We start from the raw sequence: 27,719 nt of genomic DNA on the forward strand, positions 1-27,719 counted from the left end.
ATGTGAAGGAAGATGGCTTAATAGAACCATATCTCAAACTGTAGCCAACCAAGTTGTGATATATGTGATTATCATGGAGTATTACTGTGTTATAGGAAATGATGTGCAGGATGCTTTCAAAAATACTGGGGAAAAATAACATGAATTGATGAAAATTGATGTGAGGACAATCATGAAAACAGCATAAACACTAACAATATTTTATAATTATCAACTCTGAATGACTTGGCTATTCTCCATAATACAATGAACTAAAACAATTCTGAAAGATTTATGATGAAAAATATATTACCCATATCCACAGCAAGAATTGACAGAGTTTGAATACAGAATGAAATATGCTTTTTAAAAATTCTTCATTATTCTTATGGGGTTTTTTTTGGATTGTAGTTTCTCCTGCTACATTGCTAATATGAAAATATTTTGCACTCATGAATATACATAATCTATGTCAAATTGCTTACTTTCTCAAGGTGGGGATGGGAGATGCAGAGAATTTGGGCTCAATTTTTTTACATGCAATTGAGTAAAATATAATTAAAATTAAATTAAAAACTGAGGGATGCACAGAGGAGTAAATAAATGAACAAGACACTATAGCATTAAAAGGGTAAAGGGAATTGACTCAGAATAGTTAATAAGATGAACAATGAGCAGAAGCAATATATATGAGACTTTTCCTAAAGATGAGAGAGTTAATGTGAAATGAAAGCATGTCTTTTCTCTAAGAAATGGGGATATACATTTATAGGCACTTGTAGGTGAGAGAGCAATGAACATGTTCACAGGAATACTAGATCAGTAATTGTGATGGATTTCTAAAGCCAAGAAAGTCCTGGAAAAGGTTAGCCTCATGACAAAAATAGAGGTGTTTCTGGGGCCTACATGTACAATGAAACTGAGTACTTCACAAGATTTCTCTAAACAGATAACATCTGTCTTCTTCTGTTGCTTTATATAGGCAGAAATAACAGCCAGAAGAAAGCTAGAAAGCTTGGCTAAGAACTATGAAATCTGATGGAAGAAACTGAAGACATAATGGGAATAAAGGTTATTTTCATCACTGTTGTCTATTTAATTCAAGAATTTCATAAGAGGAACAAATTTGGGAAGCTAACAGCTCATTAAAAACACAGTGAATAAGTACAATTCAGATTTTTGGACCTTGGGTTAAAATATGGGAATGAGAGGCTCCTGGTCAGAGAAAGAATAGAGCTAAAAAGGATTTAAAAGAAAATTATTGACTAGATTCTTGCAAGTCTAATCAAGAAATCAAAAGTTAGGAAATAGAAGAGGAAAGGGAAGGGGAAAATTACATGTATGTATTTAAGAACTAGGTAACATAGGCTTTATTTATTGTATGTGAAAAATACTAATAAAAACTTCTAGAAACTCACTTATTCCTCCCAATAGCCTAGAGCACATTCTCACAAAAATATACACAGCATTCATGGAGAAATTGGTCCTACATTCAAAGTACAAAGGTAAAGTGGTCAGACTGGCCAAGCTGAAGGAGAAAAGGCAAGAACTGGCCTGAACTGTCCCCCAAATCCCTCTAAAGACCTTTAAATAATGCCCTAAACAAATTCTAAAGTGTCAGAACCTGTAAAAGTACAGGGTGAAACAATTTTCCAGCCCAAAACAACTTAGAAGTTTGGCAGGAAAGATTTTTCAGGGCACAGAGCCAAGATGGCAGAGTAGAAAGACACACATATGCTAGCTGTCCCCCCATAGCCCATAAAATGCCTGTAAAGAAAGACTCTCAACAAATTCTAGAGCAGCAGAAGCCACAGAACAACGGAGTAGAGATTTCCAGCCCATGGTGACACAAAAGGCCGAGGGGAAACATCTGTCCCACTGGACATGGAGCAGAACCCAGCCCAGCCTTAGCTGCATGGTGGCTCTGGGAGGAGGACACAAGCCTGATGGGCAGAATCTCCAGTCACAGTAGCAGCTGTTCGCAGATCCCTCAACCCACAGGCACCAAAGGTCAGTGACAGGGTTTTTTCAGCTGGCTGAGAAGGGAGAAGGGCCTTCCCATAGCTCCAGCCTCAGATAGAGGTCACAGAGGCCACACTGGGCAGGCGACAGCAGTTCCCGTGGCATCCCCCATAGCAGCCCGCATCCATTGTTGCATACTAAAACCCCTGGGGGCACTGAGCAGCTGATTCTTACCTCATCCCTGTGTAGAGGGCCTGAGGCAGCTGATCTTTATCTCACATTGAATGGCGCCCCTGCCCATGCAGCTTATCTGAATTTCAGCCCCCAGTGCTGACTTGGTGGAACTGGAGGCAAGATGGTTATGAAGAGGAAACTCTGCTAAGATTCTGGACACAAAAATCTCTTCCTACTCCCAGACCCACTTGACTGTACCTCCTTGGAGGAACTGAGATCTTACAGACCCCTGGAGTATACCCTATTCTTGACAAAGGACTAAAAAGTCAAGTGATTGGTTGGGAAAATGTCCAAATAAATAAGACTATAGAAAGTTACTTTCCTGGTGAACAGATATCTTCCCCCATCCCTTTAGATCCCTTTACCATCAGGGAAAGACATAAAAGTGAAGGCTTCTGTATCCCAAACATCCAAAATAAATATTCAGTAGTGTCAGGCCATGGAACAGCTCAAAAAGGATTTTGAAAATCAAGTAAGAGAGGTGGAGGAAAAATTGGGAAGAGAAATGAGATGCAAGAAAATCATGAAAAGCAGGTCAACACCTTGCTAAAGGAGACCCAAAAAATGCTGGAGAAAGCAACACCTTTAAAAATAGTCTAACTCAGTTGGCAAAAGTGGTTCAAAAAGCCAATGAGGCGAAGAATGCTTTAAAAAGCAGAATTAGTCAAATAGAAAAGGAGGTTCAAAAGCTCACTGAAGAAAATGGTTCTTTAAAAATTGGAATGGAACATATGGAGGCTAATGACTTTTTGAGAAATCACAAAACAAAACCAAATGAATGAAAAAATGGAAGATAATGTGTAATATCTCATTGGAAAAGCAACTGACCTAGAAAATAGATCCAGGAGAGGCAATTTAAAAATTATGGGACTACCTGAAAGCCATGATCAAAAAAAGAGCCTAGACATCGTCTTTCAAGAAATTATCACGGAAAACTAACTTGATATTCTAGAACCCAGAGGGTAGGGATCTGAGGAGAATCACAAAACAAAACCAAACGATTGAAAAAACAGGAAAGGCTTTTCACACCAAGGTAAGACTGTATCAGTCTAGTGCAGGCTGAACCAGCATAGCCCCAAACCCAGCAAAACCAGGAGCAGGCCTCAGGAGCCACTGAATCAACAGCAGCAGCACCTGCTTCTGGAACTCTCAGCCCACAGACAGTAAGTGGATTGAACAATTAGTCAGAAGGTGATTACAAGGGTCTCTTTGCTTGCACTGGGGGCAGGACTCTATTGTTTCACCCATAGTCAGATCCAGGTTTCAGTGGAGAGCAGCAGTCCCAGGGTGAGAAAGAGCACTAGTCTGCTAGAGATTGCAGTGTCAGGGGAGCAGAGACTGTCATCACAGTCCAGAGCAGAAAACAGTGCTTGTGATCACTCGCACACCAGAGCACAGGGTAGGAGAGTAATATACGTACCTCTCCTTAGCTTATATTACTTTGGAAGAACTGAAAACTTATAAGTCCCTAGAAGTATCTCTAAAAACAGATGCACAAAAACCCCTGAAATTTGGGACAATGAGTCCTTCACCCTGAAAACAGAGCCCCACTTTAACAAAGAGTTAAAAGTCACGAAAAGGCTAGAAAATGAAGAAACAGAAAAAAAATTACATCTATGCAGTTAAACCAGGCCACCTTTTATTACCAGATTTCTTTGAGGACAAATACCCTGAAATTGTTACCAAGGAAGTGGAAAAACAACAAAATGCAGCTCCACCAGCAAAAGATTAGAAACATTATCTACAACAATCGAAAATTAGCTGCTGGAGCAGTTGAAGAAATGTTTAAAATTCTTAAGACAGCTCTCAGTGAAGAGATTGTGAAAGCTACTCAGGCAATTTATCTGTTTGAACTCTCTGGTGAAGATTGTGGAACTTGGTACCTTGATCTTAAAAACAATGGTGGGAATGCTGGATATGGACAGCCTAGTGAACTGGTAGATATGGTCATGACCATGACCACTAGTGATTTTGTGAAAATGTTTTCGGGAAAACTAAAGCCAACAACGGCATTCATGTCAGGGAATTTGAAGGTTAAAGGTAACACGGCTCTAGCAAGCCAGTTGGAAAGGTTGATGACTCAGATGAACTCCAGACTGTAATAGGAATGGAATTCTTGTTCCCTATGTAGACCATTTGGCCTTAAAGAGTAAAAACTTCATTGTTTAAAATACTACTGTTCACTTTGTTTTGCCTGTATGTAGCTTGAAAAAACAAGTTTGTCCTAGTGAAAATTTCATTTCTATGTCCATATTACTTGATAATTAAAACAGAAAGTTAATATGGTTTTAGCTTAGTTAAATAGGGTGCTGTTGTTTCTTACATATTCCTAGCAGAGAAATACTGGATCTACCAAACCAGCTGGCTGAATTTTCATTTGTCACTAAGTATAGGCCAAAGAAATTTTCTTCCTTAGGATTAGGCAGTGTTTTACAATTCATAAAATCATATTTGATCCTTAAGCATCAGAAGTCAAAACTGGATATCTTTATACTTTTATTCCAGATACTACAAGCAAGCTTATTAATTTGGAAATTGGGTTTTTTTAAAAACCTGTGATTAATGAAAATCTTTGCTGATATTTTCGATTATTAGATAGCTATATTTTTAAGGAGATCATCAGTAATGTTAACATCTAATGAAATTTAAAATATGCTGGAGGTTTTTTCTGTTATTATTGACTTTCTTATCTGATGTAAAACATCTACAAGAAAACAGTTTTAATGTAAACCAACTAATTGTAATATAAGTTCTGCTCATTGTTATGTGTGAATGCTCTGAAAAATAAACTAATTTTCTCACCCAAAAAAAAAAATTAGAATTGAGGAAGTGAAAGTTAATGACTCTATGAGACATCAAAAGACAATAAAACAAAATGAAAAGAATGAAAAAATAGAAGACAATGTGAAGTATCTCATTGGAAAAACAACCAACCTGAAAAATAGATAGAAGAGAGATATTTAAAAATTACTGGGATTTTTTGAAAGCCATGATTAAAAAAAAGTCTCATCATCTTTCAAGAAATTTTCAAGGAAAACTGCCTTGATATTCTAGAATTAGAAGGTAAAATATTAATGTAAAGAATTCACTAATGACCTCCTGGAAGATATCCCAAAATTAAAAATTCCAGACCTATTATAGTAAAATTGGAGAGTTCTCAGAGGAAGAGGAAAAAAATTGTGGTATCTAGAAAGAAACAATTCAAGCATCATGGAGTCACCAGTCAGGATAAAACAAGATTTAGCAACTACTGCATTAAATGATCAGAAGGTTTGTGATATGATATTCTGGAGGAAAAGGGATAAGAAACATCTAATCTGAGAAACTGAGAATAATCCTTCAGGAGATAATAGACATTCAATGAAATAAAGTACTTTCAAGTATTTGTGATAAAAAACAAAACAAAGCTGATAAGAAAATTTGACTTCCAAATGTAAAATTCAAGAGAAGCATTAACAGGTAAACAAGAAAGGGAATCATAAGAAATTTAATAAGGTTAAACTGTTTACATTCCTACATGGGAAGATGGTACTTTTTACTCATAAGAACCTTCTCATTATTAGGGCAGTTGGAAGAAGGATAGATAGATAATAGATAGATAGATAGGTAGATAGATAGATACATAGATAGATAGATAGATACATAGATAGATAGAATCATAGATAGATAGATAGATAGATAGATAGATAGATAGATAGATAGATAGATAGATAGATAAAGATAGATAGATAGCCCAAGTGTGAGTTGAATACAAAAGGGATGATACCTACAAATTAAATTAAAGAGCGATAAAGGGGGAATGTACTGGGAGAAAAAGAAAGGGCAAGGTACAATGGGGTAAATCATCTCACATAAAAGAAGCAAGAATGAGCTTTTACATTGGAGGGGAAGATGAGGGAAGTAGTGATGAGTGCTTGAACCTGACTTATCGGAATTGGCTCAAATAGGAAATAACATACATACTCACATGGGTATAGAAACATTTCTTACACTACAGGAAGGTAGGAGGGAAAGGGGATAAGAGAAGAGAGGTAACTCAAAGAAGGGAGGGTGGATTGGGGGAGGCAGTAGTCAGGACCAAAATATTTTTGAGTAGGAACATGGCAAAAAGAGAGAGAATATAATAAACAGGGGGTAATTATGAGAGAAAGAAATACAATTAGCAATTTTAATTGTGAAAATAATTAAAATAAATATCTCTGATAAAGAACTTATCTTTCAAATATGTAGAGAAATGAGCCAAATTTATATAAATAAGAGCCATTCCCCATTTGATAAATAATTTTAAGACAAAATAATTTTAAAATTTTAAAATAATTTTAAAATAAAATAATTTTAAAATATTAATAAATTTAGAAATAATTTTAAAATTTGATAAAATAATTTTAAAATAGTTTTCTGATAAAGTAACCAAAGCTATCTATTGACATAATAAAAATGCTCTAAATTGCTATTGATTGGAGAAATGCAAGTTAAAACACTTCTGAGGCACTCCATCACATCTATTAGATTGACTACCAGGACAGAAAAGGAAAATGACAAATGTTGGAGAGGATGTGGGAAAATTGAATCACTAGTGTACCACCAGTGAAGTTGTGAACTGATTCAGTCATTATATAGAAAAACAACTGGAACTATGCCCAAATGGTTATAGCAGATCTTCTCTGGTGGCAAAGAATTGGAAATTGAGAAATCAATTAGGAAATGGCTAAATAATTTGGGGTATATGGTTGTGATGGAATATTATTGTGCTCTAAGAAATGATGAGCTAGGTGTTGTCAGGAAAACTTGGAGAGATTTATATAGGATACCCAGTGAAGTAAACAGAACCAGGAGAACACTGCACATAGTAACAGCACTATTGTAAGGTCATGAGTTGTGAAGGACTTAGCTCTTCTTATCAATACAATGATCTAAGACAATTCTGAAGAACTTATGATGAAAAATGCTGTCTATCCCCAGAGAAAGAACTCATGCAATCTGAATGTAGATCAAAGCATATTTTTACTTAATTTTTCTTGGGTTTTTATTTTCATCTATGTTTTCTTTTACAACGTGAACTAATATGGAAATATGCTTTGCATGACCACATGTATAACCTATATCAAACCTTCTCAATGATGGAGGAGGAAGGGGGAGAATTTGAAACTCAATTTTTAAAATGAATGTTGAAAGTTATTTTACATGTAAATCAGAAACAACAAAATACTAAATTTTTAAAAAAGTAAAAAAAAAAAATGTTTCAAAGGTACTCAGTGTAATGGGAATTAAAAATCTTCCCCACCCATTAATAGGCCTCTGGTGGGGCTATTGAAGGAGGCTTGATTAGGGGAGGCTTGTTTCACATGAAGGCCCACGCCTTTTGCTGGTTGCCAGTGAGGCAGTGGGTCATGAGAGTTCTTGCCTTCTGGCTCTGAAAAGAGAACATATACTCTGAGAAAAGGTTTTGCTTTGAGGCTTAGTTTTGGAAGAAGGTTTATGAGCCAAATGAGACTCTGGGAAACCACTAAGCAACTTCCATGCTTTGAAAACCCAGATGTTGGTGCTTCTCTCTCTGGTAACTATGTATGTATGTATGTATGTATGCATGTAATGGTCAGACAATTGGAAGCCTGTCAGTTGGTACCTATATGTTGAATGTAATTAAAGTGATTGTTGGCCTTTCAAAAGTTGCCTTTCCTTTTATAAATACAGATCTAAGAACTTGTGATAGCAGCCCCTGCCCTGTGTATGTTGGGGTGCTTACTGACACAGCGAGGCACACATATAGGGAATATGTACCATAAAGAGGTACTGGGAGTATTCCTGGTACTCAGAGTCCTTTCTCATTTCACAGCATTCTCATGGAATGCCTGTTAGCCATAATTCTCTTTTGGGCTTTCAAAATCAGTGCCCTTTTTAAAGAATCTTTAAGAACTATTGTTCTGCATCTGTCTCTCCACAGTATACATCTCTATTCCCCCTGCAAATATTGCCATTAGATATTACTATTACTAAGACATGAATAATCTTTTCCATAACCTTTATACATTTGAGAACTCACAAGATCACTACCTGGAAATGGAGGTCTCAGGATTGTTGCTTTACCTACTTTGGGAAAGAAATAAACAGGAGGCAGCCAAAGCTTGGGCTTGGGTTTGTCTAAGGACTATAGATGCTCTGGTAATAAGGAACCAAGTGAAAGATAGAAAGCCATGCTCCACCTACTTCTACTGGGAGGAGGTGGGGAGAGGAAAGAAGAGAGGGGAAAGGAGGGAAGGAGGGAGACAGAGACAGAGACAGACAGAGAGAAAGAGTGAGAGAAGAAAATCTAACAAATGAAAAATGAGCAGACTTTGAAAGTAAAAACATTGTTCTACATACATAATACGAATTTCCCCAATGAAAAGAGATGGTTTTTCTTAATTCTTCTCTGACGATGGTCATTAAAATTATGCAGCATTTACTTTTATGTGGTTTTTTTTTGTTCTTTTCACATGTTAGTAGTAATTATGTGCCTTGGTTCCTTGTTCACGTTACGCAATTAATGTGCTCTGAATCTGATCATATATGCCTTTCCATATTTTCTGAATTCTTTATATTCATCCCCTTTTGGTATAGAAATATTCACTATACTCATGTAGCACACTGTATTTAGCCGTTATATTTATCCTTTATATCTGTCTCTCATAAAGAGGCAGTACATCTTGCTATGTTTAGCCTGTCTACATATATCCTTGACCTATTACCTCACATTTTCTAAAAATTGATGCCAAGTCATCCTCTCTCTCTACTCTTCATTCATTCCTATCTCCTGGTTCCTTCATTGTTGCCTATATAAATGCTCAAGTCTCTCACTTCCATTAAAAAATAAAACCTTCAAAAGACTTTGTGAGGCCCTCAAGTTATTCCTCTTTTTCCCAGTCAAACTCTTGGAAAAGCTATCAATGCTTGTTACTTATTCACCTTCTTTCAATCATTTTTCAAACTTTTTCACTCAACTAATGTCCTCTCTAAACTTATGAAGAATCCCTTAATCCTCAAAATTTATAATGTCTTAGTCTTCATTGTTTCCTCACATTTTGTCAGGATTGGCCCTGCTAAACACACTCTGCTCTTGGATAAACTATTTTTTTTTCTGAATTTATTTGGCATTATTCTTTTTTGCTTGTGATTCTTTTAATTTTGTTTTATGTTTGGCATCCATATTATATCCCATAACTGTGGATATTCCCTCACAATCTCTCCTGGGTCCATTTATCTTTCTTTTCAGTACACTCTCACATTTGGTGACCTTTTTAGTTCCCATAGATTCAATTATCACCTCTAAACAGATAATTCAAAGATTTCTATATCCATACTGATATGTTCTGTTCAACTCTTTAGAGTCAATCAATCATCAAGCATTTATAAGGCACCCACTATGTACTAACTACTGGACATTTCAAACTGGATAGCTCAGAGCTATCTCAAACACATGTCCAAAACAGAGCATGTTACATGCCCTAATATAGTGCCAACATGATATTCACAGCGCTGACAGCAGCCATGAATATGCCAGCACAATTCTGAATCATGAAATACAACAGACTCTCCAATAGACATGAAAGACAGAAATAAAATATTTAGTCAGACACCAGAAAACCAAATCCTAACACCAGAAAACCAGTTCCACAATAGTAACAAAGAAATCTATACACATTAACAATGCAGAGGGCAACACCATCCCCAAGTCTTTCCTCTATTAGGCTTCCCACAAACCATCTCCCTTAATCAAATCACAAACAAACTCTCTCACTCATGCTAGCCAGCTGCCTTTCCAAGCTTTGATTGCTCTCTAATTTCCTCTCTGCTCTGCTCTAGCTCTGTCTCTTCCTGTTCTATCCTTCCTGCTCCTCCCTTCCTGTTCTACCCCTTTCTTTTCCATGTGATTTAGATTTATGTGATTTAGGCTTCCATGTTATTTAAGCAGGTCATATTGACCTATTAATGGATGGGAAAGATCTTCTCATTAAGAAGCAAAATTACATTAACAATAAACAAAAATGCATTATCAATACACCTACCCCATTTTCCATTCATCCCTCTTCTGAATTTCTCTATTTTTAGAGTGTATATGTCCTTCCTCTCACCCAGGTTCTTGACCTCACTATTATCCTTGATTCCTTACTTTTCTTGTTCCACATATCCAATTATTTGCCAAACTGTGCAGACATCACTTCTACAACATCTCTCTAATCTGCATCTTTCTGAGTCATGACCTCAGTTTGGGCCCTCATCACTCTCTTATGGATTATTAAAATGGCATACTAATTTGTCTCTCTGCTTCAAGTTGTTCCCTTCTTTAAACTCTCAACTGAAACATTGCCAAATGATTTTTTTTTTAGTCTGCCCTCTTTTATTTGTACAGAATCAAGCTTTGGCTTCCATCCAAAGAGAAAATAAAATAGGGTAAAGAAAGCACTAGAGTGGCTCTGTCTGATGCAGGCATCTATCTGGACTCTTCCTTGGAGGATCAGGTATTCAGGTAAAGACAAACAACTTGTCATGGATCACTGGGGATGTCTCTGCCTCTATGATCTCTCTCAAAGACACTTCTGACTCTTTCTAATGGAAGAATAAGAGGTCTAACTGAGCAGACCACTCAATGGGGACATAATGAGGTAACAAAAGTACATCTGGCTATGCTACTTCTCTACTCAATAAACATTAGTGACTCCCTATTATTGCCCAGATAAAATAAACCGAAGCAAGCTCTTCTGATTAAAGCATTTCATGCCCTTCAAAATCTGCCTTATGCCTATCCACCAATGATTCCAAAGCACACTTTTACCACAATGTTGGGACCAGTGTCTCTCAGTCAATGAGCACTTATCAACCACATGTGGTACAATAGTCAACATACTCAATGCTTTGGATACAAGAAAAGGCAAAATCCAGCCTTTGCTCTTAAGATCAGAGTCCAGTGGGGAAGATAACATTCAAAGATCTATGAAAAAACAAGATATGTGCATAGGATAAATAAAGGATAATCTTAAATGGATAGCTATGAATTTAAGGATGTTTGGGATAGGCTTCTTGCTGAAGATAAGACTTAAAATGAAACCTGAAGGAAGCTAGGGAAGCTGAGATGTGGAGATAGGTTAGTTCTAGGCCTAAGAGACATCCAAGGAAAAGACTAGCAGTCAGGAGATGGAGTGCCATATTCAAGGAACAGAAAATTGATCACTGTCACAGAATCACAGAGTACCTGGAGGGAAGTAAGGTGTCAGAAAATTGGAAAGGCAGGAAAGGGGCAGGTTATGAAGAACTTTAAAAAGACAGGATTTCATATTTGATCCTAGGAGCCACTGGAGTTTACTGAATGGAGAAGAGGGAGTGGTATGCTTAATACTGATGATTTAGGAAGGTAAATTTGAAAGTTCAGTGGAAGATGAATTGGAGTAGAGACATATGAGGCAAAGAAACTAACCAGCAAACTATTGCAATAGTCCAGGAATGAGGTGATGAGTGCCTATACCAGGGTGGTTTCAGTTTAAGAACAGAGAAGAAGATATATACATCTGAATGCTATTGTGAAGGTGGAAATGATAGGACCGATAACTGTTTGGCTATAGTGGGAGATGGTTATAGAGAATGAGGAGTTGAGGGCGACAACTAGGGTTGTGAGCCTGGATAACTGAGAAGATAGTGTTACTACAGACAGTGATCGGGAAATTAGGAAGACAAGAGTTTTTGGGGAGATGGAAAACAATACTTGTGGTTTTTGAAACATTGAGTTTAAGATGTATACAGTACAATTAGTTTGAGAGGTCTAAAAGGCAGGTGGAGATGTTATATTGGAGGCAGAGATTTAAGCTAGACAAGTAGATGTGAGAATCATCTGCAAAACTGAAATCATCGGAGTTGAATGAGTGAATGAAGCATTCATGAAATGCTTACTATGTGCAAAGCACTGTGCTAAGAACTGGGAATACAAAAAGCAGAGCAAAACAGTCCTGCTGCTCTTAAGAGACTCACATTCTAGTGGAAAGGCTGTATAGTGGAGGAAAGTAGGAGTAAACTCTGAATTTGGAAAGTCATATTTTCTTTTCAGCTCTGGTCTTTTCATCAAGAATGCTTGAAAGTCCTCTATTTCATTGAAAGACTAATTGTTCCCCTGAAGCATTATACTCAGTTTTGCTGGGTAGATGATTCTTGGTTTTAGTCCAGTTCCTTTGACTTCTGGAATATCCTATTCCATGCCCTTCGATCCCTTAATGTAGAAGCTGCTAGATCTTGTGTTATCCTGATTGTATTTCCACAATACTTGAATTCTTTCTTTCTAGCTGCTTGAAATATTTTCTCCTTGACCAGGGAACTCTGGAATTTGGCCACAATGTTCCTAGGAATGTCTCTTTTTGGAGCTCTTTTAGGAGGTGATCAGTGGATTCTTTCAATATTTATTTTGCTCCCTGGTTCTAGAATCTCAGGGCAGTTTTCCTTGATAATTTCATGAAAGATGATGTCTAGGATCTTTTTTTGATCAAGGCTTTCAGGTAGTCCCATAATTTTTAAATTGTCTCTCCTGGATCTATTTTCCAGGTCAGTTGTTTTTCCAATGAGATATTTCACATTATCTTCCATTTTTTCATTCTTTTGGTTTTGTTTTGTGATTTCTTGGTTTCTCCTAAAGTCATTGGCCTCCATCTGTTCCATTCTAATTTTGAAAGAACTATTTTCTTCAGTGAGCTTTTGAATCTCTTTTTCCATTTGGCTAATTCTGCTTTTTAAAGCATTCTTCTCCTCATTGGCTTTTTGAACCTCTTTTGCCAGTTGAGTTAGCCTATTTTTCAAAGTGTTATTTTCTTCAGCATTTTTTTGGGTCTCCTTTAGCAGGGTGCTGACCTGCTGTTCATGCTTTGACTGCATGTCTCTCATTTCTCTTCCCAGTTTTTCCTCCACCTCTCTAACTTGATTTTCAAAATCCTTTTTGAGCTCTTCCATGGCCTAAGCCCATTGAGTGGGCTGGGATACAGAAACCTTGATTTCTGTGTCTTTTCCTGATAGTAAGCATTGTTCTTCCTCATCAGAAAGAAAGGGAGGAAATGCCTGTTCACCCAGAAAATAACCTTCCATAGTCTTATTTCTTTTCCCTTTTTCTGGGCATTTTCCCAGACAGTGACTTGACTTCTGAATATTCTCTTCACACCCACTTGGCCTCCAGATACTCCCAGCCAGCGCTTGGGGTCTGAGATTCAAATGCTGCTCCCCAGCCTCAGGGCTTTGGGTGGGGGCAGGGCTGCTAGTGAGTGTGAGATTAAGTTCAGGTATTCAGGTGGGGGCAGGGCCGCCTCAGGGGGCTCAGTTCCCTCAGGGGGTTTATGCAGAGACCTTCAACAATGGATCCTGGCTCCTGCCTGCTGGGGGAGCCTGGTCTGCTCCTACCTCTGCTGCTGCCTCCTGAGGGGGCCTGAGTTATGGGGGCACCTCACTCCCCTCTCGACCCGCCAAAAAGACCCTCTCACTGACCCCCATCACCTGTGGGTGGAGGGACCCGCATGGCCACTGGAGATACCGTCCCTGAAGCCTGCTCGGATCTGCTCCTCTTGGTGCCAAGGCCAAGGCAGGGCTGGGCTTGGCTCCGCATCCGCAGCGTGACGGACCTTTTGCGAGAGGTTTGCAGGGCTCTCTGGAACAGAAATCTCCTTCGCTCCACTGCTGTGTGGCCTCTGCTGCTCCAGAATTTGCCAGGAGTTCTTTTTTACAGATGTTCTATGGGTTGTGGGTTTGGAGCTATGTGTATGTGCGTCTTTTTACTCCGCCATCTTGGCTCCGCCCCCTCTAAACTCTGAATTTGGGAAGATGCATATCTTGAAATAATACAGCCCTTGTCTATCAACTGTGCAGGACTTTGGAGAGTTTCACAAAGAGGGTGAGATGGAGCAAGTTTGAGGGAGGGACAAGTAAGTACTTATGATGTGCCAGTACTGGGCTAAGCTCTTTATAGACATTATCTCATTCACAATATCTCTTCACAATACCTATTTGAAGTTAGCACTTTTGTTATCCCTATCTTACAAGTGAGGAAACTGAGGGTAGTAGTGACTAAGTGATTTGCCCAACTCCTACATTTCTGAGGTCCAATTTGAACTGGGGACTTCCTGAATCCCGGCCCAGCCTTCCATTCACTGAACCTCCTAAATGGCTCAAACTGCAAGGTGTCATTAAATTAAAATATGTCATTATATATTGTTCTACTTATACTCCACAGACAAGACAAAGTGACCTTGTCTTTTCTCCTTATTCCATCTCCAGTCTCCATTCTTTTGCACTGAATCCTGAAATACACAATGCCCTGATGCCTGACATTTAGAATCTCTTGTTTCCTTTAAAACTTAGGTCAAGGATAAGCTTTGACATATACACATACACAGATGTATACATGTGTTATGCACATACATGTATGTATGTGTTTGTGTGGGTATGCACAAGTGCATGTGCATGTATATAAGCTAGGTGACTAGAGCACCAACCCTGGAGTCAGGAGGACCTGGGTAAAAGTTTGACTTCAGACTGATTACTGGTTGCATTACCCTAGGTAAGTCATTTAATCCTGTAGGTCTCTGTTTCCTCATCTGTATAGTGAGATGAAGGAAATGGCAAACCATTCCAGTATCTTTTCCAAGAAAACCCCAAATGAGATCACGGAGATTTGGACATGACTGAAAAGACTGAACAACAACATATGAATGCATGCATGTGTGCATGTATATAGGGATACACATATACATTTGAACATGTATGTACATATATGTGTTTATCTATGTACATATTTATACAATTCTTACTGGTCTTGAAACTGGGAAGAACTAGACCCAGGCTGATAGTTTGCTAAACGTTTCAATTCTTTAGGCAAATCTCTAAGAGAATTTGTGAGCAATAATGGTGGTGAGAGTTGTCTTACCATAGAGCACCCCATAGCAATAAAATCATAGAATCAAGTCCAGATTTACACATATAGGTATAGCCAAAGATATAGATAAATCTATATCTGTAAGAGAGATAGACATCTTAATATATTTCTACATATTTATATGACATCTATCTATATGTGGATATGGATAGATATAGATATAGATACAGATATAGATATAGATATATCACCTGTTGGGATAAAGTACCAGACCCTGAGGTCCTTACTACAACTAAACTTCCAAGTGTCCAAATTCTGCTTCACAGAGCGCATCTCTGATGGGCTGGCCATGTTGTTCAAATGCAAAACATAAGCTTGCCAAAAAGATTTTCATGGAGAACTCACAGGGCAAGCATTCATATGGCTGTCAGAAAAAGCAATACAAGGATACTCTCAAAGTCTCTTTTGAGAACTCTGGAATGGATTATGTGACATGGGAGACACTGGCACAGGACCCCTCAGCTTGGCATGCTCACATCAGAGAAGGGGTTGTGCTCTATGAGCAAAGCAGAATTAAGACAGCCCAAAGAAAACACAGGATGTGCAAGTTTAGAGTATCCACCCCAAATGTTTGCATGGACTATTTGTGCCTGACCTGAGGTAGAGCATTCTGAGCTTGCATTAGTCTCATCAGCCACAGTTAGATACACTGAAACTTGACTCTAGCATAGTGATGTCCTTCTGGATTTCTTTGAGAACAAACAACCAACCAGCTGTCCTTTCTTCTATCTATATACATATACACTACATACATACTTTGTTATATACATATACACACATACATATATATAAAAACACATATATGTATATATACATATATATGCACACACATATACATATATACACATACATACACGTCTATACATTTCTATTTGATATAGATGAATATTTCCATATATAGAATATGTTTCCTGAGAATACATATTTTTTTTTCTTTGTTTTTTCCATCTAGTCTAACCCCCTCCAGGAGACCTAGAAAGTCTAAGTGACTAGCCCAAGACATACTAAAAACTACGTCAAATAATAGACTGGAAAGGGATCATCCTCATTCCACTCCTTTATTTACTGGGTTTCAGGGTTATTGGGTTATGCTTTATAATGTTTTTTGTAACAGCAATTTTGTACTCTATTCTTCTCCACCTTTTTCAATTTACTATCATGGTTAGGGAGTTTCTATTTTTAATTTCATTTTTTCAGTATTTCCTAATGTTGAACCACCCTTGCATCCTAGCATAAGCAAAATGTGACTACATTCATTAATTTCTTGTATGCATTGCTGAAGCCTTTTTCCAAATTTAGTACTCCTTTCCTCCCCTAAGGCTTCCCCCCCCAAAAAAAAAAATCAGTTGGACAGACAACATATAGGCATCTGTACAGGTTATCAACCTCTGTGGCTTTAGCCGAGTGGAGTCTACATAACTGGTGTGCTATTTAAAATTTTTGGATCTGTATTTATTAGTAACAGACTATTGGGTTCTTCCTTTGCTTTATCTTTTCAAGTTTTAGGTATTAAGATTATATTTGTCTTATTAAGTAGTTTTATAGTGTTTCCTTTCTCAATTGTTAAGAATAATTTGTTCAATACAGGTTTTAATTGTTTAAATATTTTACATAATTCACCTATAAATCTGAGTCAAAGCTCCCTCTACCCTTTGGTAATTACTCTATAAGTAGTTCAATTTCATTTTCTCAAGTGAAATTAAGATCTATATTTCATGTTCTATTAATTTGGATAATTTACACTTTTGTGGACAGTATTCCATTTCTTTTAAATCCTCAATTTTGTGGGTACATAATTGGGAATAATAAATACTAGCAAATATTTTTAATTTCTCTATGTTAACGTATTTTCTTTCATTGTAATTTTGTCTTGTTCATTTTACAGTTTGGTAATTTGATTCTCAAAGAGTTTATCCAACTACTGCCAAGACCCTTCTGCTTGTAGGATCTGCCAGAGTCAAAACCCAGAGCCACCTCCATATCGGATGAGACACTAGAAATGGAAATCAGCTATACTCATATCTGTAGCAAAATTATTTTAGTTTACACCTCTTTCTCTTCATGTATGCAGCACCTGTTCTTTGGGAGGAAATGCACCCTTCTATTTGTACCCCATATAAGATCATTTTAGAGTATAAGGCATTCTTGGCAGGTAAATTCTAAGAAAATGAAAGTTTAAATTTTGAAACATTTTATAAAAAGTATAGATAGTGAATATATGGAAAAGCCTGGGAGATAGGTACCATTATAGTCTCCATTTTGTGGATGAGGAAGCTGAGACTGCGACTTTAAGTGACTTATCCAGTGTCACACAGCTAATAATGATATGAAGACATATTTTAAACTCATGTCTTGCTGACTCATGATCAAGTCCTCTATTCATCGTGATACCTAGCTACCACAATATCTGATTATACTGTCATAGATGTTTTGGACATAGCAACTCTCCAAGGCAACATCATAAATCATAAGGGTTTTTTGATCTACATTATTGGATGGAATACTTTAAAAAAATGGATATTTGGAGGATTGAAGAACTATAAATTCTAATCCACATTTTGCATCACCAATGGAAGAAATATTATTCAGCAATTTGCCTCAATAAAATCAATCATATTCAATGTGTTGTTGGGATGAGGGACAAATTTAGCTGCATTATTTTTAAAGAAACATTGAGTAGTGAAAAGACCACTTGACTTGAAATTAGAGGACCTGGGATTAAACCTACTTCTTCTTACTGCTTGTATGACCTCACAAAAGTCTAGGCCTCAGTTTCCTCATATATAAAATAAGAAGGTTGTACCAGAGCAGGAGTTTTTAACTGTTTTGTGTGTCATGAATCCCTCTGGCACCCTGGAGAAGCCTATGCAGAACACTTTTTTAATGTATAAAACAAAATGCATAGTATTACAAAGGAAACAATTATATTGGAATACAATTCTCAAATTACCAAAAACAAGGAAACAAAAAAAAGTCAAATTTGCAGACCCTGGGTTCAGGACTCCCACAACTTTTACTGTCTCTGACTAAAGCTATGAAACTACAAGCTCCTAAAGCTACACTTCTGTTTCCATTTCCTAAATCAATTTCATGGTTAGAACTTTTCTTATATGGGGATTTTGCACTGAAGATAAATAGATGTACTTTGTGTGGGTATCTATCATGCATCAGTAAAAATTCTAGGCTTTCTTGAATTCTAAAAATGCACACCTTTATAAACAGCATCCAAACGGTATCTACAATTTGAATCTGAGGCCTGCATTCTAAAAAGTGTACAATTCCTGAATATATTTGCACACAACTTCTGTTTATAAATACATAGAATATGCATAGATCTACAAACAGTTCTCTAAACATCTTTCCTTTTGAGGATCCTCTGGTTTGTACTTGTAGAGATGGAAAACTCCCACAAACATCTTTAGAGAGAGTGAAGATCAATAGAGGGGTAGGGTAGAGGTGGACCCATAAATTTGAAATTCTGCTCTCAGAACCAACGTATAAAGTGTGCTTTTTAACAAAGTGGCTTTGCTCACAGTAAATGTCCTTTAAAAATGTTTTACTAATGTGACTACCAGTAGGATTTTTAATTTTTTTTGGTCGATGACTCAAGCTAAAGCCAAGAGCTCTGAAGAGCACAATTGTTTTGTATTGTGCACAAAGATGTCTAGAATAATGTGTCCTGATGTAAATTTCCTTTAGAATCTTAGCAATCCTGCTCTGCAGGGATTTCCTTTTTCAAAAGAATCTTCTGTATTTGCTGCTCCACTTGTTAAATTTTAACTCTCAGGGCCAGGATTTGTTCATGGATGGCAGTGCTAGCACCACATGGCTAATTCAGAGATGACCCTACATTGCTGACAATTTCACTCCTTGAAAATAATAACTGAATGCGTGTATTCTATAAGTCTTGCAGAAGACACACTAAATAAGATGCAGTTTTCAAAATGTTTCTAAATCCTTTGTTGCTGAAAAAGAAAGAACTCGTCTATCATAACCAGGACCAACCCTAGGGCCACAAAGAGCCCAAGGCAATTTATATTTCTTCCCTTCAAACCTTAACAACTACAGGATTAGATAGCAATGAGGGTAAGACTTGAAGGGAAGTAGAAAAGGGGATGGGGGGCAGTTTGAAGGGTGCTTATGGAGAAGTGGAGGAGGAAAACTATCTACTTTGCCCTAGTAAAGGTGGAAATGGATTCCTGGGCTGAATATGTAAGACCTCTAAGAAAGAACCCTAATTCCTTTGGTTAATTTCAGCACTGGTAAATGGAATCACCTCCTTATTCCCCAACATTGCTTCTTTCAACTATTGCCTATCCACTAGTCATAGGTGGCACTGTCAATAAAGTTCTGGTCGTGGAGTCAGGAAGACAACTTTCTTAGTTCACTCTGTATGAACCTTGCAAGTCATTTAATTCTGTTTGCCTCAGTTTCCTCATCTTTAAAATTAGATGGAGAAGGAAATGGTAAACCACTCCAGTATCTTTGCCAAGAAAATTCCAAATGGAGTCATAAAGACTCTGAAATAATTGAAAAATGAATGAACAACAACAATTAATCACATGAGTTTTTACCTCAATTTACTCTATTGTAACAATTGCTAATATTAACATTAATATCAATATCAAAATGAATCCTCCACTTAAGTCATTAGATGCTACACTGTGTCTTGGAGATGATCCAAAGTATTCTATACACAGACACACACACACACACACACACACACACACACACAATGACCTTTATTTATGATGACATGTATAGATATGTAAAGGTGTGTTAATTTCAGATTTGGGCAATTTTTTAGAATGTAAAGAGCAGACTATACTGTAAAAGGTAAGCCTTTTCAAATTCCAAGAGCAAATTTATAAAGAGATTCCTGGGTGTTAATACCTTATTATCTGTGATTGTATCAGTTCCTATATGAACTAGACTGGGGAGAAGCCATCCTTCCTTCCTTCCTCCCTTCCTTCCTTCTTTCTTTCCTTCCTTCTTTTCTCTCTTTCTTTCTCTTTCTATCTTTCATTTATCTGTATATATAACATAACTTATGTGTATGTGTGTACATATATTTGTGCTTGTGTATTTCTCAGTCATTATATATATATACGTATATATATATATATATATATGTATATATATGCATATATATATACACGAGTGTCAGTCAATTCTGTATAGTGGCCACAATGAGGGACTTGGAGTCAAGATGACTCTAGATATGGCTGGCATTAGTTGCTGGCCCATCATACTGCTGCTGTGGGACAACCACCACTTCTCTCTCTTCTCTCTTCATTCCCTTGGATAACTCCCACCTCTCCCACTAAATTTCATACCTCTGTCCCACCTTGACCTAAAGGTTATTTCAAGCTATTCTTCTCTGGGGGTTTCATGGTCAAAAAACTAAATGCTAGTAGTTATTAGACTAGTGAGAAAATGGCACTACGTCCCATGTCAATGAGCCATGTCAATAAGGAGGGTAGAAATATTCATTATTTTTAACCATATTTATGCCATTATTGACAATTGCAAATATTTGTTATTTTGAACTGAGTCTTCCTTCACTTATTAGAATAATTATTGTCTGTTAGAGAGAAATAATGTGTTTAGATTTCACAAGTATAGCTCTTTTGTTTGAACAGTGCTATACGCATTTTTCTATTTGCTGTCAAGAGTCCAACCTCAGTCAATATATTTGCACACTGACTGTCCCTATGGTCAAAAAACCTTGCTTAAGCTAAAACGAGGATGCCTTTTGAAATGGAATTGCAAAGTGTGGTAGCATGTTTGGAGTGAAACAAATATGACATTAAGAGTTAAAGGACATGGGATTTTGCTAACTGTGTAACTTTGGAGAGGCCAATCATGATTATAATCCACAATGGCTGAAACCATAGTACTTCAAGATTTGTAAAATCCTTTCCCTATAACAACCTCATTTGCTCATGAGGCTTCTCTGAATCCTAGCTTCCTCATTTGTATATAAAATGAGAAGATTGCACTAAAGGTAATTCTCAAGGTCACTTCTAGCTCCAAAATTCTAAAAGAAATTTATTTAGTACACTTGCAAATATCCGCTAATCTCCATTATCCCAAATTTGAGCTCTAGGCATGATATTTATTTTCTATACTCTATATTCCTTAATAAAAGATGTCCCAAAAATCTTAGGGTAGTATTAAGCAGTAAAAAAAAAAAATTAAAAAAAATCTCCACTAAGACTTTGGGGACACCTAGCATTTCAAGTTATGTAAATATGAACAAGTGGTTTTTTTTTTTTTTTTCCATTTGACTTTCCATGTGTAACAAATGTATGATGGAAACTTACTTCTCTGACTTTAGGCCATCTGGATTTTTCAAGCCATTTTCAACTGGGCCAAGGGCCAGAGTAGAGGCATAAAAGGACCATCTAGGACCCGTGGTTCTGTCTGGGCTGGCAACATGCCCAGGGTCAGTAGCTCTGCTTCTGGTAGGGCCAGATTCCAGGTGGAGGTCTGGTTTATAAAAAGAACAGAAAACAAGGAGGAAATTGAAGAATGAAGCATCTAGAGAGCTCAAGGTAATTTTCATTTTCCCATAACCAGCTCTGCCCCAGGCCTAAGTAATCAAGGTATGTGAAGTTTAGCTGTTTTTAATTGGAAAAAAAAATGATATTACTTAAATTCTAGTTAAATTTTCTTCATTCAGTACATAGAAGGAATGAAATTTAGTAAATAAAAACAAGATTGCCTGACAGTTCCCAGAAGATTGATTGCATTTCGAATTACTCGGTTTTGTACACATTCTCGAGTCTACCTAATGGCCATATTTAATTAAAGAGTACAATGTGTCTACCTTTCCAGACATGAAGGATTTCACAAGGCCATAGATTTCTCAATAAATCATTTGTGGTGTATTCCCAAGGCCCTCTATAAACATTGATGCAGATTACCTGAATTCAGATGATAAAGCATAGTATGGAGGAAAAAAAGAAAGTGGAGGAAAAAGACTCTGATGTTCTTTTATATTTCTCCATGAAAAAAAGGATACTTGCTCAAAAGTTTAATTAATAAGAACTATACACTTATATCAAGAATCTTTATGTCTGAATAATGGAGTTTGAGATACTTTTAAAAGGAATCATCACAATACTTAAGTGATAGGAGGAGCCAGAGAAGAGTGAGGGTAACAAAAAGATGAGAAGGAAAAGAGAGGGAAGGGAAGAGGGAGGCAGAGTAGGAGGAGGAGAAGGAAGAAAAAATGTGATTTTTTTTTCTATAAAATACAGGGTGTTCTATTGAGACTTTTGAAATGCTGTGTATATGTAAACAAAGTAAGAGAAATGGGATATTTTTCCAGTGAAGCTATAGGGTTATGAATTATGGAATAAGACAATTTTGAAAGAATTAAAAAGTCAATCCAAATGCAAATGTAAGCAAAAACCAAAAGGCATTAAAGCAACGCATGGTGGGAAGGAGTAACCTGCAGCCTCTTGTAGTTGAACAATCAACTGAGATTGATTATAGTGAGACTTACATGAAAAGCCATTGGGTAGCTAATAAAGAGAGAGAGGAATAACCAGTGGATAACCTGCATACCTCTCTGGTACCCATATTATGTTCAGAGATCTAGAGGAAAGTGCTAAATGCATTGTGTGAATGAACTGGGGAGTTTTTATGAGAGGACATAGGCAAAATTTACACCAGATGCACACTGGATGAGAATACAGATTAACTGCAGTATTAAAGCATGAAAGTCTTTAGATGAAAATAAATACGTTATAAGCATTAAAGGAATGTGAGTTTTGAATTTCTAATGTTTTTTTTAAAAGAAAGTACATAAGTCATTGATGTCATTGCAATTTAATTGCTGATCATGATCATAAGTGGTCTGGAGAACTGAAGCTTAGTAAAACAAAATCTGAAGAACAACATAGACCCTTATAGCTAAATGAAAGACTCTGGGTTTGATCCTTATACAAACCAGTTAGTGCCATATCACATAATTGGCTATCCCAAAAGAAAGTGTGTATGGATCAGGGAAATTGATTATCTCTCCTGAAAATATAAAGTGTACGTCACACGCACATCTTTGTATAATAATTTTTATTGATGGCAGGGGACAGGTGATAGATGATAGATAAATAGATAGATAGATAGATAGATAGATAGATAGATAGATAGATAGATAGATAGATAGATAGACAGACAGATAGATAGACAGACAGACAGAGGTATATGTTTATATTTAAAATAGCATAGATGTAAACATGAAATTGTAAGAGTGAAAACAACCCTCATACTCAACATTAAATGTCATATCAAAATCAAATAGTTTTGTGCATGGTATTTTTTTCTGAATTATGAATTCCTATGAACGTCTGTATGACTTGAGTTCATAAATGGAAGTACAGTATCAATTCCAGCCTATGCTGATAGAATTTTAATTTTTTAAAAAGGAGATGGGGGAAGAAAGAGAGAGAAATAGAAAGGAAAGAAAGAAAGAAAGAAAGAAAGAAAGAAAGAAAGAAAGAAAGAAAGAAAGAAAGAAAGAAAGAAAGAGAGAAAGAGAGAAAGAAAGAGAGAAAGAAAGAAAGAAAGAAAGAAAGAAAGAAAGAAAGAGAGAGAGAGAGAGAGAGAAAGGAAGGAAGGAAGGAAGGAAGGAAGGAAGGAAGGAAGGAAGGAAGGAAGGAAGGAAGGAAGGAAGGAAGGGAGGGAGGGAGGGAGGGAGGGAAGAGAGAGGGGAAAGAAGGAAGGGAGAGAGAGAAAATGGAAAAAGAAAGAAAGAAAGTGAAGGAAGAGAGATAAAAAAAGAAAGAAAAATGCAGATAGAGAAGGAAGAGAGAAAATGAAGAAAAAAGAAAGAAAATGAAGAAAGAAAGGGAAGGAAGGAAGGAAAAAAATTCACACAATTTTCAGTGTTTTACCTGTGAACTTACTAATAATGAATGAACAAGACTCCAAAAAAAATCATTTATCAAAAATTTTGAAAATATTGAAATATCTCAAAGGAAAGCATAATCATCACTCCTTACTGTTGATCCAGTAAAATTGAATGTAGGAGTAATTTCAGATTTCGGCAACTCTACTCTGCTTATTTGTTAAAAAATATATAATTGCAACTAGCTCATGAACGTTCAGGGAATTAATCAACATGAACCAGAATGGGTTCATGCTAAGCATGTAAAGACAATGAATCAAGTCAGAGGCAGTGCCTAGATATAGGAAAATAGTGGACAATATATCTATCTTTCGAGATATAAAGGATTTCACAAGGCCATAGATTTCTCAATAAATTATTAGTGTATTCCCAAAGCCCACTATGAAGATTAATGTGCATTACCTGAATTCAGATAATAAAGAAAAGTCTTGGAAAGAGGAAAACCTAAACTTAAGTTCCAGATGTGGCACTTTGGTGAATTTGATCTGGTCATATAACCCTGTTGAGTCTCTATTTCATTCTCTATAACATTATGGTCTTATTCCTTATAATTACCTGTTACAAAAGGATGGTGTGAAGGAAGAGCTTTTTAAATTATAAAATAATACATAAACATTATCCATGATTAAGCACATTTCCCTGTTTGACAAGGTTATCAGATTGGAAAGGTAGCCAAAGTATCATTTCCATAGGACTGGAAGGGATCTTAAAGTCCATCTCATTCAAACTTCGTATTTAACAGATGTGGAAAAAAGATCCAGAAATATGAAGTGATTTCATCTAGGTCACATAGTAGTATATGAAAGAGGCAAAGTTTAAATTGATTCTCCGTCTCTAAAACCAGTATGCACTCTACTGTACAATGTTGCCCCTTCTAAATAGAACTGAGTTAAGCACTTGACAAAGTTTTTCTAGATATATATGCATGTGTGTGGATATGTATATATATACACACACATCCATATATATGCACATCCATATATTTTTATTAGTCTCTTTTGGGGGGGAAAGGGTACAGTATGAAAGGAGAATAGTATGGTGGGAATTAAAATACAGTGATTTTAAATTTGATGTGTCTACCTGCAAATGTAGGTGGTAAAATGTAACTTGTTTCTCCTAGAGGCAGGGAGCATGACTTATTCTCCTTTCTAGCTGTGAGCATTGAATGCTGTTCAATTCCTGCATACATATGTATTTATATTTTGATTTAGCCCATAATGGAAAGAGCACTAGATTTGACAAAAACTCTGCCTCCAAATCTAGACTCTAGCAGGTTATTCACAGAACTGTGTGATCTAGGGCAAGTCATTTTTTGTATCTCTCAGCCTCAGTTTCCTTATCTGTACAATTGGCTTTTGCTACTTTTCTCACAAGGCTTTTGTAAGGAGTAAGTAAAAAGTTTGTGTAGATCTTTCTAACCTTAAAGTGATATACAAAAGTGAGTTAAAATTCATACCACAAATATAAACAAAGGTGAACTTTCTATTCTTTGAATTTCTAGTCTTTCTTACCTGTATCTATTTTAATCTGGGGTTGACTTTTTAAGCTTGTCTCTATCCATCTGAATTATTCCTGGACAAAGTGAGTATCGTAGACTAGTTTATTTTTTGTCTTTGTACCTCCACTACCTAATACATACAGTAATATGTGATTAATAAATTTTTTATGGATTGATTAGTTGACAAGTTGAGAAGCTAAGAGACAAATGTGAGAAGGACTTTGTCAAAGATTCCATCAGCATCTAAATTCCAAATGAAAAAGGTCTGACCAGGGGCCTGAAGTTCATTGTACAGAGACAGAATAGTGGTAAAAATATGATGGGAGCGGGTAGGTACGGAAAGGAATTGTATGATAGGAAACCATAAAAAACTGAGAAAGTTTAGAGAGGAATGAGGCCATTGGATTATAGTTCTGGAATTCTGAGTTGGAAGGGACTCTGGAGATCACCTAGCATAGTCAGTGGTGTGCTGGAACTAGCCCAAACCAGAGACCTAACTGCTAAAATTTTCAGTGAATTCATTTACACTTTAGAAAGCTACAAACTACAAATCAGAGTTCAGTTTGATTTATTTTGTTCATTGCCTAGGCTTAAGAAAATATTAATGCAGATTAGTCAGTGAGTCAGTGAGTCAGGCCATCCATAAGCATTTATTAAGCCCTTACTATTTGCTATACACTGTGCTAAATTCTGGACACAAAGAAAAGCAAAAAACAGTCCTTGCCCTTGAGGAACTAACAATCTAGTACAGCAGTCAATATGCAAATAAATACATAAATAAATGAACGAATAATGAATGAATAAATAAATAAGAGCTAGCATTTATATAGCTCCTACTATGTACCAGGCAATGTGCTTAGCTTTATAAATATTATCTTATTAAATCTAATCACAACAACCCTAGGGGATACATTTTTTTATTATCCCCATTTTCCTGTTGTGGAAACTGAGGAAGACAAAACTGACTTCCCCAGAGTTACATAAGCAGTCGTTGTTTGGGGCTAGATTAAATACAGTTCTTCCTGACTTCAGGCTCAGAGTTCGATCTATTCCATCACCTTGTTTTCTCTCAAGTCCAGTGTTATTTACAATAGGTAGTAAATGAAATCACAAGTACATGAATACGAATGTTATTCAGAAGCTGAGAGAAAAGAATATGATGGATTTGAGTAGGCAGCAATACATTAGAAAAGGGTAATTACAGGGGAGAAATGGAGTAAAGGATGTCACCAAAGAGATATGTAACAGAAAAAGATGGACTGATTATACAAGAAGAACAAAAAATAATCAATAAATAGCCAGTGTTCAATGCTGGTATCCTTGTAATATCCAGAGAATTTAAGACTGGATCACAGAATATGGAGCAGTCTACCAATGATGAACTTAAGGAAAGGTTGTGGACAACATAAGATGGAAAGAGTAGGGGTATTATGAACTGAATTATTGGAGGAAATGGCCACTGTGATGGTATCACAGGCTTCAAAGACAATGTAGGAAGGGCCTTAGATATCATCAAGTCTAACCTCCTCATTTTAGGGAAAAGGAAACAGAGACCTAGAGAAGTTCTGCAACTTTTTCAAGGTCTCAAAGGAACAATGGTATAGCTAGGATTTGAACCTAGGTCTTCTGATAACAAATCCAGAGTTGTTTCCATCATATAATCTGTACATGTCATGGATTCCTTGGAGTCCTAAATAGCATGCTAGTCATTTTGGTAGAACTTAGTTCTATAAAACAAAAAGTGTCAGATCTAGAAAGACATTCGATAACATTCATTCCAATGCTCTAATTTTACAGGTGAGGAAACTGAAGTCCAGAGAAGAAACGCTACTAGGCTAAAGTCTAACTCCTTATCTACACAGTTAGGACTTAACCTCATAACTTCTAAGGTTCTATTCAACACTGTTTCTACCACACTATTCTTGCCAATTTGCCACAATCTTTACCTCAAAAGATTTTTTTAATTTGGAAAGACAAAAAACACCTACTTGAAATAATTAGTGAAGGCTTTGTGTTCCTATTTCTTCATGTACATTTATCATGAAAAATAATTCATTTGTGTGGTGGAAAAAAACTTCCAAGACAAATAATAAATGCAAAGGATATGTACTCTAATGCAATTTGATCTTATTTCTATCTGCTGTCTGTTCAATTTGATTATGTCTTTATAGTTCTTAGGTTTTTTGGCAATCAAA

At 36.5% G+C, this 27,719-nt stretch overlaps 1 long non-coding RNA gene across 2 annotated transcripts in view; it reads left to right on the top strand.

Moving 5' to 3' along the window:
- The window catches only part of LOC140529584 (uncharacterized), a 244,176-nt gene that overhangs the window by 155,773 nt on the left and 60,684 nt on the right, over window positions 1–27,719 (top strand). The window contains exon 3 of one of the 2 annotated variants that reach the window (XR_011975599.1): window positions 962–5,214. The exons of the other annotated variant lie outside the window; for it this stretch is intronic. This is a non-coding gene — a long non-coding RNA (uncharacterized lncRNA). Of the gene's footprint in view, window positions 1–961; window positions 5,215–27,719 lie in introns of those variants that run through there. 2 annotated transcript variants of the gene reach the window in all.

Source organism: Notamacropus eugenii, chromosome 2 (genome assembly GCF_028372415.1).
Source record: "Notamacropus eugenii isolate mMacEug1 chromosome 2, mMacEug1.pri_v2, whole genome shotgun sequence".
Taxonomy (NCBI): Eukaryota; Metazoa; Chordata; class Mammalia; order Diprotodontia; family Macropodidae; genus Notamacropus; species Notamacropus eugenii.